The 15,515-nt window shown below is 36.0% G+C and overlaps 1 protein-coding gene across 1 annotated transcript in view; it reads left to right on the top strand.

The window, feature by feature from the left end:
* LOC147550878 (S-adenosyl-L-methionine-dependent methyltransferases superfamily protein) overlaps positions 1-15,515 on the top strand; it is a 31,853-nt gene that overhangs the window by 7,992 nt on the left and 8,346 nt on the right. The gene's annotated exons all lie outside the window — the stretch shown is intronic.

The raw sequence follows: 15,515 nt of genomic DNA, 5'->3' as shown, positions 1-15,515 counted from the left end.
TGTCTGGACATGCCTATGAATGTTCAGTTATCAATGAGAATGTGGTATAATTTAATGAAATGTGTGAAATTATGTGAAAATGATGGATAACATTCTACTGAATGCTTCGAATATGTGGTATAATCAGGTGGTCCAAGAAGCAATGTCTGATCATTCTATCAAATGTTGGTCAAACTGCTAATTCAATAGCTATGAAACAAATGTGTTAACACATGATAAAGTACTTGTAACATGTAACCAAATGTTCAGAAATTTTTGTAAATGTTAACACAAACGTTAAAGTTATAACAGAAACAAAAAAGATGTACGGACAGCGAAAGAACTGTACGGACACTTCAGAAACTAAGCTTTACATGAGAAGGATGAACAAAAGCATACAATCTCATAAAAAAGAGTTTCATCATCAACAGTTACCTGGATTTATAGGAGAAGAAGATGGTGATTCGAACAAGTTGATGGCTGGAGAAGATGAATAGATATGATGAATGAAGAAGAGGGTTTGTATCTCGGTTTGTGTCTGTAGGTGATGACTGAACGAAGATGATGAAAATATTAGAGAGAGAAAGGTGAAAACGAAGATGATGATTGAAGAGATGATGACTGTAGAGAGAAGAAGGTGGAAAATAGGGTTTTGGGTTCGATTTAGGTAGAGAGATAAGAAGGTGGAAACAGATTTTGGAGAGAGAAAGTAAATCAGATTTTTGAGAGAGAAAGATGTGATTTGTTAGAGTTGTTGGATATATATAGGAGGGCAAAAGAGGGTTTAGAAGAAAATAGGAAATCTTAGAGATAAGAGTTGGGCCCGGATTGCACATTGGGATGTGTATTTGGGTTTGATATGAGTTATTATTGGATTATTGGGTTTTGGGTGAGATATTAAACCTTGTTGGGTTTTTTTTTGTATTTGGGCCCAAAATTTGGGCCTTTCATCAAAAAATTCAGAATTCAAATATTCTTGTTAGGGTTTCATCCTCTATCCTAGTGGAAGAGTTAGAAACCCATGGATATTAAATACATGGTTCAATTAATAATAGACAAGTAAAAGAGAAGAGAGAAAAAGATAAAACCGAATTGATATTTGATGAAGCCCGTTACTCCCGTCTTTCTCCAAAATTTGTCTTCAATTGTAGCTCAAGAATCTCCCAAAAATTAGACTCCAAAAGAAGTTAATGGCTCTCTTGTATTGCTCCTCTAAAGTTGCACTCAATGTTGGTGTGGGAGTTCTGTCTTGTACTCTTGACTTCTTGGTCCTTTTATTGGTGGGCAAAACTTAATTAATTAAAAACTGCCCAAATAATCTCCCGCCGACTTGCAATAGGGAACCGACTGCAATTTGAGAATTCTCGGATGGGAACTGCTACGGGCAGTCGTCAAATTTCTTGCTATGGGCGCTCTGCCCAATCTCAATCCCTCATAGTAACCGCCTATTTAAAAGGAAGACATCATCCTTCATTGGTAATAAAAGAAGTGATAGAAAGTGTACTGTGTACAGCCCATGTGATTGTACTCATGAAATTGCATCTTTCAGATTTTAGTCCCTGTAACTTTTTGGTTTGCCTCCTATAGTCTGGCTGATTGCAACTTGCCCCCTATATTAACCTTTGGTCAATCCTTCAATCTTTTATATATTCCAAGGCACTCGCAACTTCTTCTAATTTACAAAGTCATTGTATTTTGGGAGTTTCCTGCAAAAACCATGTAACGTAATCTATTCCACCAAAATTAACACGTAAAGATTATAAAATACAGTCTGAGAAAGGAGTACTTTACGTACTCATCAAACATCCCCAAACGTAAATTTTGCTAGTCCTCGAGCAAAACAGAAAAATACTATACTAAGAAAATAAAAATCTTAACTCACTTTCGCAGCATCGCGATTGCACTTAGCACGTGCAATAAGTCGTTAAACCCCTAGGTCCCCCCTAGTGGACGAGTTGTGTCTCGTGAGGGTTTCCAGTGAATATACCCACAACATTCATATTTAAAAATACAATAGGGTTCAAACTATTTAGATTTTAAGAGGAGTCAAAACAGAACTAGTTAACCCAAAGTCAGACTTTTAGAAAGCTAATAGAAGAAGATCAAAGTTTGAGACACTATTCAAGTACTAAAATTTTCTCACTAGTAATCTAGACTCAAAGTATCTGTTGCTAGGTCATATGAGTACCATTTTTGTTCTGAGGAAACAAAACTTCAATCCCTTTCCTAATACATTTCGCCTCGACTTCAGCCTCACGGACATACACTCAGAAATAAAAGTCACTCGGAATGGTTTACTCGCATGTGTGAGTATGAGTATGGAAATGAACTCAACACATGATTTTAAGAAGGACTAAAATTTCAGAGAGACGATCTCATGGAAGGAATTCAACCACTTTACTAAGGATGGGGAAGCTCACTCAAAATCTCACCTGATTAACTATCTAACAGTACCGTCCTAGAGGTAACAGATATGATGTCGAAATGGAATTTTTGGTTTTCTGAGGATATAGACTCTTTGATATCATCGGAACTTTACTCCTTTGAAAATTTATTCTTTTTCACCTTCTTGTGGTTGTAACTTTTTTTTTTTCAACAATCTTTTTATAGGAGATCTTTACTGCTTCTTCCTTTTCCTTTATTGATTGTCTTCCTCCCAGATTTTTTTTTTTGAATAAGTGGTATGGTGATATGATCTTTTATCCTCTACTATGGTACTGTTTATCTAGTTTCTCAAACTACAAGAATGAGGTTCATTCGCATTCCTGATGACACCCTCAGTGGTTGAAGAATTTAAACTCACGAGATCAAACGAGTTTTCCTAAAAATTGCGAGGTTGAGTAGCTTTTCATTCTACTCGGAGTTTATTCAGAAGAGATAACTCGAAGGACAGAAAAAGGCTCAGAAATCCTCACTGGGTTAAGTCTCCACAAATGATTAGTCTAGTTCTCTTAGTAATGCTAACTCGTCAGTTATGTAGTACTCATATGGCTAGGTAACAAATATCCTTAAGACTCGAAATTCGTGGCAAAATTTTTGGGCAAGGATAATATAACAACTAAGATCTAAAGCTATTAACAAGCTAAAGTTCCTCAATTAGCCTCACCTAATTTTATCGACTCAAAATTTTTGAATTTTGAACCCTCTTGCATTTTGAAATAAGGGACAAATTTTTGTTCCCCCATCCCCAAACTTAAACCGAACATTGTCCTCAATGTTCTAAAACTAAACAAAGAGATGTTAAAACAAATAGAAGGGTGAAAGGAAGGATATTACCAGATACCGGTGCCCCAAAACCTACCAAGTGTATGGGTTGCCTCCCAGATAGCGTTAAGTTTATCGTCTTCAGCCAGACCATGATGGCTCAAAGAAAAGAAAAATTACTATAGACCTACTGGATTCTAGTTTAGTGACTCCTCATAAAATAGTAATCGGAAAATCTGAGGGTCAATCCAGAATGTGAAATATCCAATGAGGTCTAGTCTCACGTCTATGTAATGATATAACAGTTTAAGTGAGACTCTCAGAGTGAATGAGCAATTCCAAAACATAGATGATGCTAGGATCACTAAGTTTGGCAATACACTAAAGATGACAGACATTGGATAGAACGGATTCTCATAATTTGGTGAAAGAAACTTAGGGACCAAAAGGATAAAGCTTTTCCTGCAAGCTGCAGCTTAACGAGATCTGATGCATGATTTGGATCCATGTCCTAAATCTTCCAATCTCATATTACCATTGTCTCTTTCTCTCTCTATAAATTTCCTAGTGTTCTAATATAGTTGTTAATGTCTCCCAGGCAAGATCCATTACTATATTGTCTCTCTCCTTCCAGTTTCACTTTTTTCTATGTTCTTTCTCTAACAATGATATTTAATGATAATGTGATTGGGGTATTCAAAATTTAGGTAATCTGAAGGTTGAATTGAAAAGGGTTTTCCAAATTCGAAATAGGGGGAAGAAGATGAAGCAAGGAAGAGAGAAGAAGAGGAAGAAGAAGAATAACGGAGAGAGAGAGAGGAGGAGATGATGAAGATTAAGGTGTAGATGAAGAATAAGGGGCAAAAGACAACTTCATAAATTTGTGGGTCAAAAATTAAATATGCTCCCTAAGTCAATCTTGATAGACAGAAGTCTTTGTTCCCAGGAGATTTTTTTTATTCCCCAAAGCCGCGGCCAATTTTTTTTATAAAGGTGTTGCAAAGCTGTTGTGAAGTGTTGCAAGGGGTTCCAAAGCGGTTGCAAAGTTGTCGCAAAGCGCTGCAAAGCTGTCACAAGGTGTTGCAAATTAACAAAATAATCAGGGAGCTGAAGAGTGGAAAATTTTAATTGGTCTTTTATAACCAGAACCCAAACTTTTCAGAGAGTTTTGGCCAAATTTATTTAATCCGGTCCGGTTCATGACCCGCGGGCTTATTAGGAAAAGGACCGAACCGGACCTGAAGACCACCTAAATCAAAAAAAGTTTGATCATTCTAAACATGGTTTTTTTAGTATATATTGTTTATGGTCCGGTCTGGTTCGGTTTTCATTGATCTTTTGGTCTTCGTGATCTTTAGTTTCACCCCTACTAAAGGCTATAGATATTATGGTAGAAAGTTTTATATATTTCTTTCTACCATATAAACTATCGGATCTCATGTACTGGTGATTCTAGATAAATCCGTCCATTTCATTGAAGATGCAGAATGCAAGTCAGTTTCTTCAAAAATAGAAAAGCTGGTGGACGGAATTGAACAGTAGACCATCGCGTTACAATGCAGTGCTAGCATAATTTTTTGGACATTCCCATGCTTATATGAAAATAAAAAGTATACTCAACCTGCCTCCTGGGACTCCCACTTAAATCGCATGTGAGAGAAGTTTCTCTTTCCTAGCTCTCACATGTTCAGTCACGTGGAGAGAAAATTTTTTGTTTTTTCTCAGATGCAGTTCAATCGGGAGTCCCAAAAAGCGGATTATGCAGCCTTGTTGATATGAAAAATAACGAGTGGTTCTAGGTTTAGGAGCACCAAAATAAATAAAGGCCAGTATTTTGGGGAAATAAGTAATGTTTCCGGGGCAATAAGTTTTGGGTGGAAACAAATTTTTTTTGTTTCTTCCAAACACTGCCCATTTCTTCTTCCACCATCTTCCTTCTCCCCAACTTCAACTTCGGTGGCCATTATTTCCTACGACAACTCCGGTCATCCATCCCCCTCTCTCTCTCTCTCTCTCTCTCTCTCTCTCTCTCTCTCCCTTCATCCCTCTCTTTCCTCTATCTTCTCTCTTTTTCCTCTATCTTCTCTCTCATTCTTCTATTTCCTCTATTTTTCCTCTTTTTTTTTTCAAAGTTCCGGCGAAGGGGAGTCCCCTTCGCCGGAACCCTCGTCTGGAAAACCAGACGAAGCTTCGTCCGGTAGATCCAGACGAAGGAGTTCTTCCTTTGTCTGGTTTTCCCGACGAAGGGTTTCTGCGAAGGGACCATTCCCTTCGCCGGAACTTAGAGTGAGAAAAAAAAAATACAGAGAAGAGAGAGAGAGAGAAGTGAGAGAGAAGAGAGAGAAAAGACAGAGAGGAGAGAAGAGAAGGGAAGAGAGATAGAGAGAGGAGAGAGAGTCGGCCGACGGTGACCGGATAGGGAGATTTGGTCAGAGAAGGGAGAGAAGAAAGATAACTAGATAAGGTGCATTTGGATTGAGTTTTTTTTAGTTTTTTACCATCTTCCCTGAAAACTTTATAGCTTTCCCCAAAACGGTGGCCTAAATAAATTCCCTTGATTGCTAAGAAGACTTGGAACGATTGTGAATGACAACCAAGATTTATTACTTGTAAAATCCGAAGAAGCAAGAACCTTCCAGAACTTCCCGACGCCTTTATTCATCTCTCCCCTTTCTGAGCCTTAATTTCCCAAATCGTTTTGATTTCTCCAAAGAAAAACCACTTCGATTTCTCTATCTCTTTTTTTTTGAAAAACCATATATATGACAGTCAAAGGAAAAGGATTACAAAGTTTGACTGAGTAAATGTTATCAATGGACGAAAAGAGATAAAAATTTCAAGCTGTAGCCAACTCATGAGCAAGGATATTGCTGTTTCTTGGACAGTGGGTGATTATGACCTTCAACTCATTGATTCTTGTGCGGGTCTCATTAACGTGATCTAGCAGTCTCCACGGGATGTTTTGTTAGTCGTTGGATAGGAATCCAACGATAAGGAAGGAATCACATTCCACTATAAAACCACTTTCTCCAAGCTAAAACCCTAAATCCAACCCTAGTTTTACGCCTCTAAGCTCACCGCCTAGAACCGAGATGGGAGGGAAGATGTGTTTAGTTGAGGAGATAACATCAACAACCGAGTTTCTTGCTACTGCCGTTGTTGTTCCTCTTGTTGTGTTGTAACCTCCATAAACGTTAATCTTAATGATACCTGTTGGTGGTGGAATCCAAGTATCTGTGTGTATAACAGTAGAAGATAGATGAGTATCTTGATTCGAGTAAGAGGGAACATACCTTAGTTCGAGGAAAGAAGACCGATGTATCTGGTTCAGATTTGGCTCCACTCCGTTGAAATGCTTGTTGTTTCTAGCTTTCCACCACGACCAAATCAGATAAGTATAATCGAACCATGCTTTGTTAGTTGTACCACCTTGATTCAGTAGATGTTTAAGTGTGTTAACTGGATCTGAGGTGTTGTTCAGTAATTGGTATATCGGAAAGGTTAATGAAATCTATAAATCTAGTACAAGTACCAAAGAGATGGTTGATAGTTTCTGTATCATTGTTGCACATTTTGGATGTCTGATCAATGTGATGTATTCTGGTTCCAATGTTTCCGAGAACAGCTAGTCCATCATGAATTAACCTCCATATAAATAGTTGAATTTTCGGGCTCATATCTTTTTTATTCCAAAGTTTATTCCAAGGGAAATCAGAGATATTACTATCGATATTATGCCTAGATTTAATAGTAGTATAGAAAGATTTAGAGGTGGACTTACCTGAAGGAGTTGGACACCGTACCAGTATATTTGTAGTTCTTCAAATAGTAAGGTTAATGTTGGAGATTGCATTAATGGTATCTTGATGAAAATGTTGATTTAAAATGTCATATCTCCATTGCTTAGTGGTGTGGGGAATGGGTGTCTGATTGGGTATATTGGGGATCCAAGGGTCTCCGATGATTTGTATATCAGTTCCTGACCCTATTAACCAGAGAGAATTTTGTTGCATAACCTCTCTGTTCTTTAATATAGAATGCCACAAACTAGTTTTGGGTCTAGAAGAATTGCACGTCCAGAAAGTATCATGATGATAGTATTTCCCTTTGAGTAATTGGACCCATATTGCATTTAGGTGATTTAGCATTCTCCATATGATCTTTGCTATTAAAGAATCATTTACCTCATTTAATGTTCTGATTCCCAGTCCACCATGTGCTTTGGGACTAGTGATGACCTCCCAGTTTATGAAATGCATTTTCCTTTTATTAATTGTGTGTCCCCACCAGAATGAACGTTCCATCTGTTCAAGCTTATTGATTATGTTAGTAGGAACTTTGTGTAGACTGAATGGGTAAGTACAATATGAGTTTAGAACTGATTTAATTAGTGTGGTTCTGCCTGCTTGCGATACAACCTTGTTTTTCCAATTTGCTAGCATCTTTTTGAATTTCTCTAACAACCAGTCGTAACTTTGGATGAATCTCTCTAACTTCATCCAATTTATTCAATAGATTCATCTGATACTTCACAATCAGGTCAGTTATGTTCTTTTTTTTTCTTGATGAAAGTTCATTTAGGGTTTAACTTATTTTGGTCATTCTTGTTCTATAATGACGAGATTCATCAATTTATTGCGTTTTGACAGGGTTGTTTTGATTCATTTCTTTGACAATTTAAACTGTTAAAATTGTATCATATCCTTTGAATCTATTTATTTTAATTTTATTGATTAGATTAGGATTTAAGTTTTGATTTAGGGGTAAGTAGCGTATTTATAAATTGAGATATTTTATAGCACTAGGCAATTAGGGTTTTATAGTATGAGGGATTGGGCCATTGGTCCAAAAAGGGGCCCAAAATGAAAATCCCACCCAAAGTTGCCTAAAAATGAAAGGGAGGTCCAATGTGTCAGTTTGGGGGTCAAAATTACGTAAAGGACCCTTAGAAAATAAAGTATTTACCGTTCATGCCATCGAAATTACAAAATTGCCATTGAAAATTACAAAATTGCCATCGAAATTTCTCGGAAAACGATTTTTTTTCAGAAAAATAATCTGACAACCCGTCCATCAGAATCTGTACTGTTCAGAAATTTACGGAACTGCCACCGAAAAAATCCCGGGAAACGAAATTTTTTTCGGGAAATTATTTTATTTACTGGAATTTTTTTTCTGTACTAGACATTTTTGCTGGGCGGGAATTTGAAATTTCGTAAAAAAATTTAAAAATTTCAAAACTTCGAAAAAAAAATTTTGTGACCGAGAAATTATTTTATTTACTGGAAATTTTTTTCTGTACTAGACACTTTTGCTGGGCGGGAATTTAAAATTTTCAAAAAAATTTGAAAATTTGGCGGGGAATTTGAAATTTCGTTTGAAAATTTCAAAAAAATGATTTCGTTTGAAAATTTCAAAAAAAAATTGAAAATTGGAATTTTTTGTGTACGGGAAATTATTTTATTTACCGGGAAGAGATGGTTTGTTGGGCGGGAATTTCAAAAAATTTTGAAACTTTGAATTTTTCGTGTACTGGTAAATTATTTTATTTACCAGTCAATTTTTTTTTTCAGGAAAACGTCAGCATGCCCGTCCAAGGGCAAGAGGGAAATAAAAAAAAACTGACATTTGGACCTGCAACTAATTTTTGGGCAAGAGTGGATTTTTTTTGGGTTTACCTCCCAGATTTTGGACTGTTGACTCAAAAATCCTTATAGTATTTGATTATATATCTATCGTTTATCTTTAATTCAAAAAAACGCGGTAATCAAAGAGATCGTGATAGAGAAAGGGCACAAGCTAGAAACACTGCGAAAGCTAAAGCTAATAAAGAAGATGGATTAACACCTGAACAACGTCGAGAAAGGTAAAAATCTCATCTTTTTTTTTTAAAGATTTTTAATTCAATTCCTAATTTTGATTGAATTGTTCTAATTTCTTGTTGATTTGATTTGATAATTTAGGGATGCTAGAGCTTTACAGGAGAAGTTAGCTAAGAAAGCAGCTCAAAGAGAAACTGGAGGAGGAGAAGCAATGAGAATGGGGAAGAAGAAATAACAACAAGGAATTAGTAATCAGTATGGAAGAGAAGAGATGGTTAAAATGTGAAGAAGTTATTTGTACATAAGTAACATGGTGTTTCTCTTCTATCTCTTTGTTGCTAATTATGGATTGATAGTGAAAAATGTGAAGAAGTTATTTGTAATGTTTGAGAGTTTTTTATGTTTTTATCTATCAGAGATTTTCTACAAGTTGATTTTCTTTCTCATAAAATGTTTGTTTTTTTTATCTGACTTTATAAAATGTTTGTTTTTATGCGCAATGACCTGACCAATTGAAACCGGCCATTGGTGTGACATGTGTGCTTGCCCCAATTTGCAGGTCATGGGGTAAAATTGGCAGTTGATCTCTTGAGATTTGCCCTTGGGGTGATAGTGGATCCCAACTTGTACAACCTTGGCTCATAGGGGGTGATAGAGGTTCCCAACTTGTGCAACCTTGGCTCACATACCCTTTGCTCATTATCGGATGCTTGTTGCACAAGTTGGAGACCTTAGAACTGAGGTATAGGGTGATTGTTGCACAAGTTGGGGACCTTAGCCCTAGACTTGACAAAGTAGGGTGATTGTTGCACAAGTTGGGGACCTTAGCCCTAGACTTGACAAAGTTGCACACCGACCCGACCAAGGATTTTTTTTTTTGCTTTTTTTCTTTATGAATTGAGGTAATTGCTTTGTTTATTAGCTCAAGCCTTTGAGCAATAAGTAATGTTTAAATCTGCCGCCAACTGGTTTACAATGCAATTCAAAGTCTCATTGGTCTCCGTAGTTTGATTTAATTTATGCTTGAATTTCAGCTTTGCTAGTAAATGAGCGACAATATTTGTTTTACGAAGCATGAAGGCAATACTTGAATTCCACTTCTTGATGCAACCGATTCTTCTTGAACATCAATAATGATAGCTTGGATTTTCCATGCTGCATTATCTTGATGATCAGAACAAGCTTTTACAGAAGCATACATACTCAAGAATTTGATTCACCATGTATACAACCAACTGTGTTGTACTAGCTTCAACCTCCATTGCCACTGAAGCCACAGAACTTCTCACAGCATCATTATAAATTTTCCTTTACCATTCCATCATATAGCTGCCACCCCTTGCTTCTCCATTCTCAAAAGCTGCATTACAATTTATATTAAATAAATCTGAGTTGGGAGGAGACCAACCCCGTCCATGTTATCTTAGTAAATTCTCGATCTGTGTAGTTGTACTTGTGGTATACCCAAAGAAGTGATGAAGCATTGTTTGAGCATCTTGTATTATTCTACAATTGTTCGGTTGTATCTTCTGAAAGGTGTTTTGTGCTTTCCATAAAGTCCACGTAACATATATTCTCAATACGATAACCTACTCATCTTTATTACGCATCGACCACTTGCATAGTGGTGTTTTAAAATCATCATTTCCATCAACCCTCACATATAATGGAGAACACATCCATGTCTCCCTTGCCTTCTACATGTACGGAATAAGTGATCAATATTTCGTCCTCCTAAAAAAATGGAGCACTTCATGGATACTTGTGGGTTAAAACTTTAAGGTTCGCATTTTTGTTGGTAAAATATCGTGGAAAATACTCCAGATGAAGGTTTAGACTCTTGAGGCAAATCTGAAATTTAGCCCACATATTCATCCAAGATAATTAATAAGATAATTCTTGTCACTTAGAAGAACTCGGTTTCTCCTTGTGATCAGTAGTACATTATTGATTTAGATGAGAAAATTCCTTTGTCTCTTTGTCTCTTTGTCTCTATGCATCCAAATCAACTGATCCTCAACTCTCTTCACGGTTAATGGGATTTTAAGAATTCCTCTTGTAGATCAATCATCGAAAATCTCTTCTATCACCATGTTATTCTATTGTCAGTCATCACCAATAAGATCTTTAATAAAGAACATATTTTTCACCTGACTATCTACATCTTTCAAATTTGGTTTAAATCCACTTAAGGTCATCCCATATTCGAATTGCATATCCTTCCCTACGTCATAACAACCCCTTTTCCCTAAAAATTTCCTCATCTCCACGTGGTTATCGTGTCGGTCTTTAATGGACGTGCCAATAGAAATAATCAAATTAAAATTGTTTAGACATACATATCATTCATTTATTCTTTTGTTGGTAAAATCTCCTTGGACGTTTCTATTTTGTGAAAATTTGATTAGTTTTGTCAAGAAGTTTAGTGTTAGCTATCACGGCTAAATGTCAATAGTTGGTAGCCCAAGTGGTTCCAAGGTGTTGACATAAACTCCAGAAACCCTTTGAGGTCCCAGGTTCGAATCCCAGAGAAGGTGGAATCTTTGATTTATTTGAATTGGGATTATAAGGGTAAGAGTATAAATAATGTAGTTGGACTTTAGGCCATTGTTTAGTTGGGCTATAGGCCCGGTTCTGTTAGAGTTTGAGTGGGCGGTTATCGAACTTATCACATTTTTGAGTGGGCGGTTATCGAGCTTATCACATCTTTGATGTACAAGGCCGGTCCTGGCCCAGAGCGAGGCTTTGGGACCACATTTTTATTTTCAATCTTAAGGAAATGAGAAGTGTCTCTAAAAAAACTTAATGAAACATAAAGCCCATTTTACTAACTCTCACACGGATGACGGACCCACTTTTCCCTGAGTTTCACGTGCCTATTACCATTTCTTTTTGGAATGGTTAATTACATTTGGGGCCCAAAATGTAGCCAACTATAGAATTTGCCTACATATTTTATGTAAGAGGAGTTGGGCAAAAGGCCCAATCCTTGATCCAAAACAAGAAGCAGGTCCACTGCAGGAAAAGAATAAGGGGCAGGTCCAATGGTCAGGTGGTGGGGGTGAAATTTCCGAAACACCCTTCTTCTTTTCGAAATTTACGAAACGACCATTGAAAAATTTCCGGGAAACTCTCAAATTTCTGAGAAATAATCTGACACGCCTCCCATCATACAGTGTACTTTCCATAAATTTACAAAATTGCCACCGAAAAATTCCCGGGAAATGCGAAATTTTTTGAAAAATAGTCTGACGCACCTGACATTAAACCTTGTACTGTCCACGAATTTACAGAATTGCCATTACAAAATTTACCAACTTGCCATTTTCGTTCTTTTTTCCAGATTTATTTCTTATTTCTTTTTTATTTTCTCCCACACATATTTATCTCTCCAATCTCAACAAATTTCGTTCTTTTTTCCAGATTTATTTCTTATCTCTTTCCAATCTCAACAAATTTCTTCATTTTTGGTAGTTTTTCTTGAATTTGTACAAGGAAATTATCTTGTGTACCGGGAATTATTTAGTGTACTGGCCATTTTTTGGATATGTACTATACATTTTTGTACTGGGAATTTTCTTGTGTACCGGGAATTGTTCTGTGTGCTGGCCATTTGGTTATGTACTAGACATTTTTGTATTGAGAATTTTCTTGTCTACCGGGAATTGTTCTGTGTACTCGCCATTCGGGTATGTACTAGACATTTTTGTATTGGGAATTTTCTTGTGCACCGAAAATTGTTCCGTGTACTGGCCATTTGGTTGAATACTGGACACTTTTGAACTGGGAATTTTCTTCTGTACCGGGAATGGTTCTGTGCACTGACCATTTTGTTATGTACTTTGATGTTTTTAGAGATGAAGAAGATAAAATGTGAAACAAATAAGAATGATGAAGAAGAAAAATAAGAACATAAAACTTTTAGAGAGAGAAACACAGGAAACTTTGATGTTTTTAGATTTTGAAAGAGATGAAGAAGATAAAATGTGAAGCAAAATAAGAATGATGAACATCCAAAAATAAGAACATAAAACTTTTAGAGAGAGAAAGAACAGAAAATTTATGTTCTTGGAGATTGAAAGAGATGAAGAAGATAAAATGTGAATGTTTTCAAAAATAATGAGAGAAAGAACAGAAAATACAGTGGGCAGGATCCAAAAAAATTGCCTGAAATTTCGTCAAAAAATGGCGCCATTTTTGAATTTTCAAAAAATCTGAATGTTTCTCTGACATTACGTCATGTACAGAGAATTAATTGCTTCGCTGTCATCCGTAGATTGTCAGAAAACACGGAAATTTCCCGTAAAGGGGTAAAAGAGGGATAAATAAAATAAAAACCAGAAAAGTGTGAGCTGTCCTGACAATTTGGACTGGGTTCTCATTTTTGTTTTAGGCTGGGGGTAATACTTATTTACCCTCCATTTTTTGGGCCTCTCACTCAAAAATCCTTTATGTAATACTTAAGTTTAGTCCGAAATTGTAACTCCATAAGTTGGCATTTTTTTACTTTTCGTTTTTACTATTTGTTTTCAAAGTATTTTTCTCTTTAATCTTTTTATGTTTTAAACTATTTTAATTTCTCAAAAATGACTTGCGATGTAAAGAAGTGTAAGGTGACCATTTGTAGGCGTGTCTCACGAACATACATCATTCTCACCGTTATCGAGCTTATCACATCTTTGAGTGGGCGGTTATCGAGCTTATCACATCTTTGATGTACAGGGCCGGTCCTGGCCCAAAGCGAGGCTTTGGGGCCACATTTTTATTTTCAATCTTAAGGAAATGAGGAGTGTCTCTAAAAAAACTTGATGAAACATAAAGCCCATTGTTACTAACTCTCACACGGATGACGGACCCACTTTTCCCTGAGTTTCACGTGCCTATTACCATTTCTTTTTGGAGTGGTTAATTACATTTGGGGCCCAAAATGTAGCCAACTATAGAATTTGCCTACATATTTTATGTAATACTCAAGTTTAGTCCGAAATTGTAACTCCATCACTTGGCATTTTTGTACTTTTCCTTTTTATTATTTGTTTGCAAAGTATTTTTCTCTTTAATCTTTTTATATTTTAAACTATTTTAATTTCTCAAAAATGACTCGCGATGTAAAGAAGTGTAAGTTGACCATTGTAGGCGTGTCTCACGAACATACATCATTCTCACCGTTATCTTTTTTTTCTCTCGTCTCCGTCTCCTCTTTATGCCTCTCTCTTCCCCCTTATTTCTTTCATTCTCCGAATTATATGGAGAAATCCTCGATGAGATTCTAAAGATTTAAATAAGTATGAAAGATTATAGTTCAGTTTCTTAGTAGAGGTTAGAACGATCATGATAATCTGAACGAGTATAACCTGACGAGGCTATTAAGATTTTTTCAATAGGATTTATAATGCAACTTTAATCAATATATTTGGATATATATATATATATATATATATATATGTAATAGAAATTTAGTCGATTTTTCTATTGGTATTGGTTAAAAATCATATGAACACTTTCCAAACTTCAAGTAGTTGTCGGACTGTACAACTATGTGGTAACTTGTGCAAACTTGTGTGTCAATCTTGCATATACATGACTTCTGCAAATCCATCCAAACTTACATACAAAATCATGTTAAATAATTGATTGATTTTAATGGAAAAAGAGCTTTTGGCCAAAGTAACTTTGCAATATAGGGCCACACTTAGGTAATTCGCTTTGGGCCTCACAAAAGTCAGGGCCGACTCTAGTCTGGAACCTTCTAATTTCATATTATTAAGTTGGCATCTTCTAATTTCATATTTTTACCTTTTCTTTTTTGTTGAAAATTTCATATATTTACCTAGTCCTAAAGGTAATTTTCACATACTAGGTAAGAGATTCTACATCCGCATCTAAAAGTGTTCATTGATCCTAGTTGTAGCTCAGTTGGTCAGTGCATATACTCTGCAATGCAGAGGTCCTAAGTTCGATCCCATGGAAGTGCAAAACCAGAAATATTGAACTTTGGTATAAATAAAGTAGTTTATGTAGACTTTAGGCCATTAAATTCGTCAAGTTATAGACCATTTAATTCGTCAGGCTTTAGGATCGTCTTGATGTATTAATGTCTTGTAACGACTAACGTAGTCGTCTTCTAAAAAAAAAGAGTTATTTCTTTTTTGGCCCCCTACTTTGTGACCAGTTTCCTTCTTGGCCCCCTATTGTTCATAAATTCAAATTTAGCCCCCTAATTTCAAGTAAATGCCGTAACTACCCTTCCTAATTTACAAATAAAAATATTAAGAAAAGAGATATTTCCACCTCACATCTCTCAGCACCAACAATCTTTAGAATTTCTGTAGATATGGCATCACAACAACTGTAGGGTTTTGGGGTTATCTAATAACAATTGTTCGTATCTAATACTAACAATCATGTTACTAGTGTTGTAAGCGGAATCTCAATCATCTTATGAGTAACACTAATTAATCCAGGATCATATGCATGAACTAATAATGAACTAGAAACTGAAAGAAGAAT

This window comes from Eschscholzia californica, unplaced genomic scaffold, assembly GCF_041429995.1.
Source record: "Eschscholzia californica isolate CP2 unplaced genomic scaffold, dmEscCali1.0.p SCAF_3, whole genome shotgun sequence".
In the NCBI taxonomy this organism is placed as follows: domain Eukaryota; kingdom Viridiplantae; phylum Streptophyta; class Magnoliopsida; order Ranunculales; family Papaveraceae; genus Eschscholzia; species Eschscholzia californica.
The sequence above is the reverse complement of the archived record's forward strand: the minus strand, read 5'-3'. Positions and strand labels throughout refer to the sequence as shown.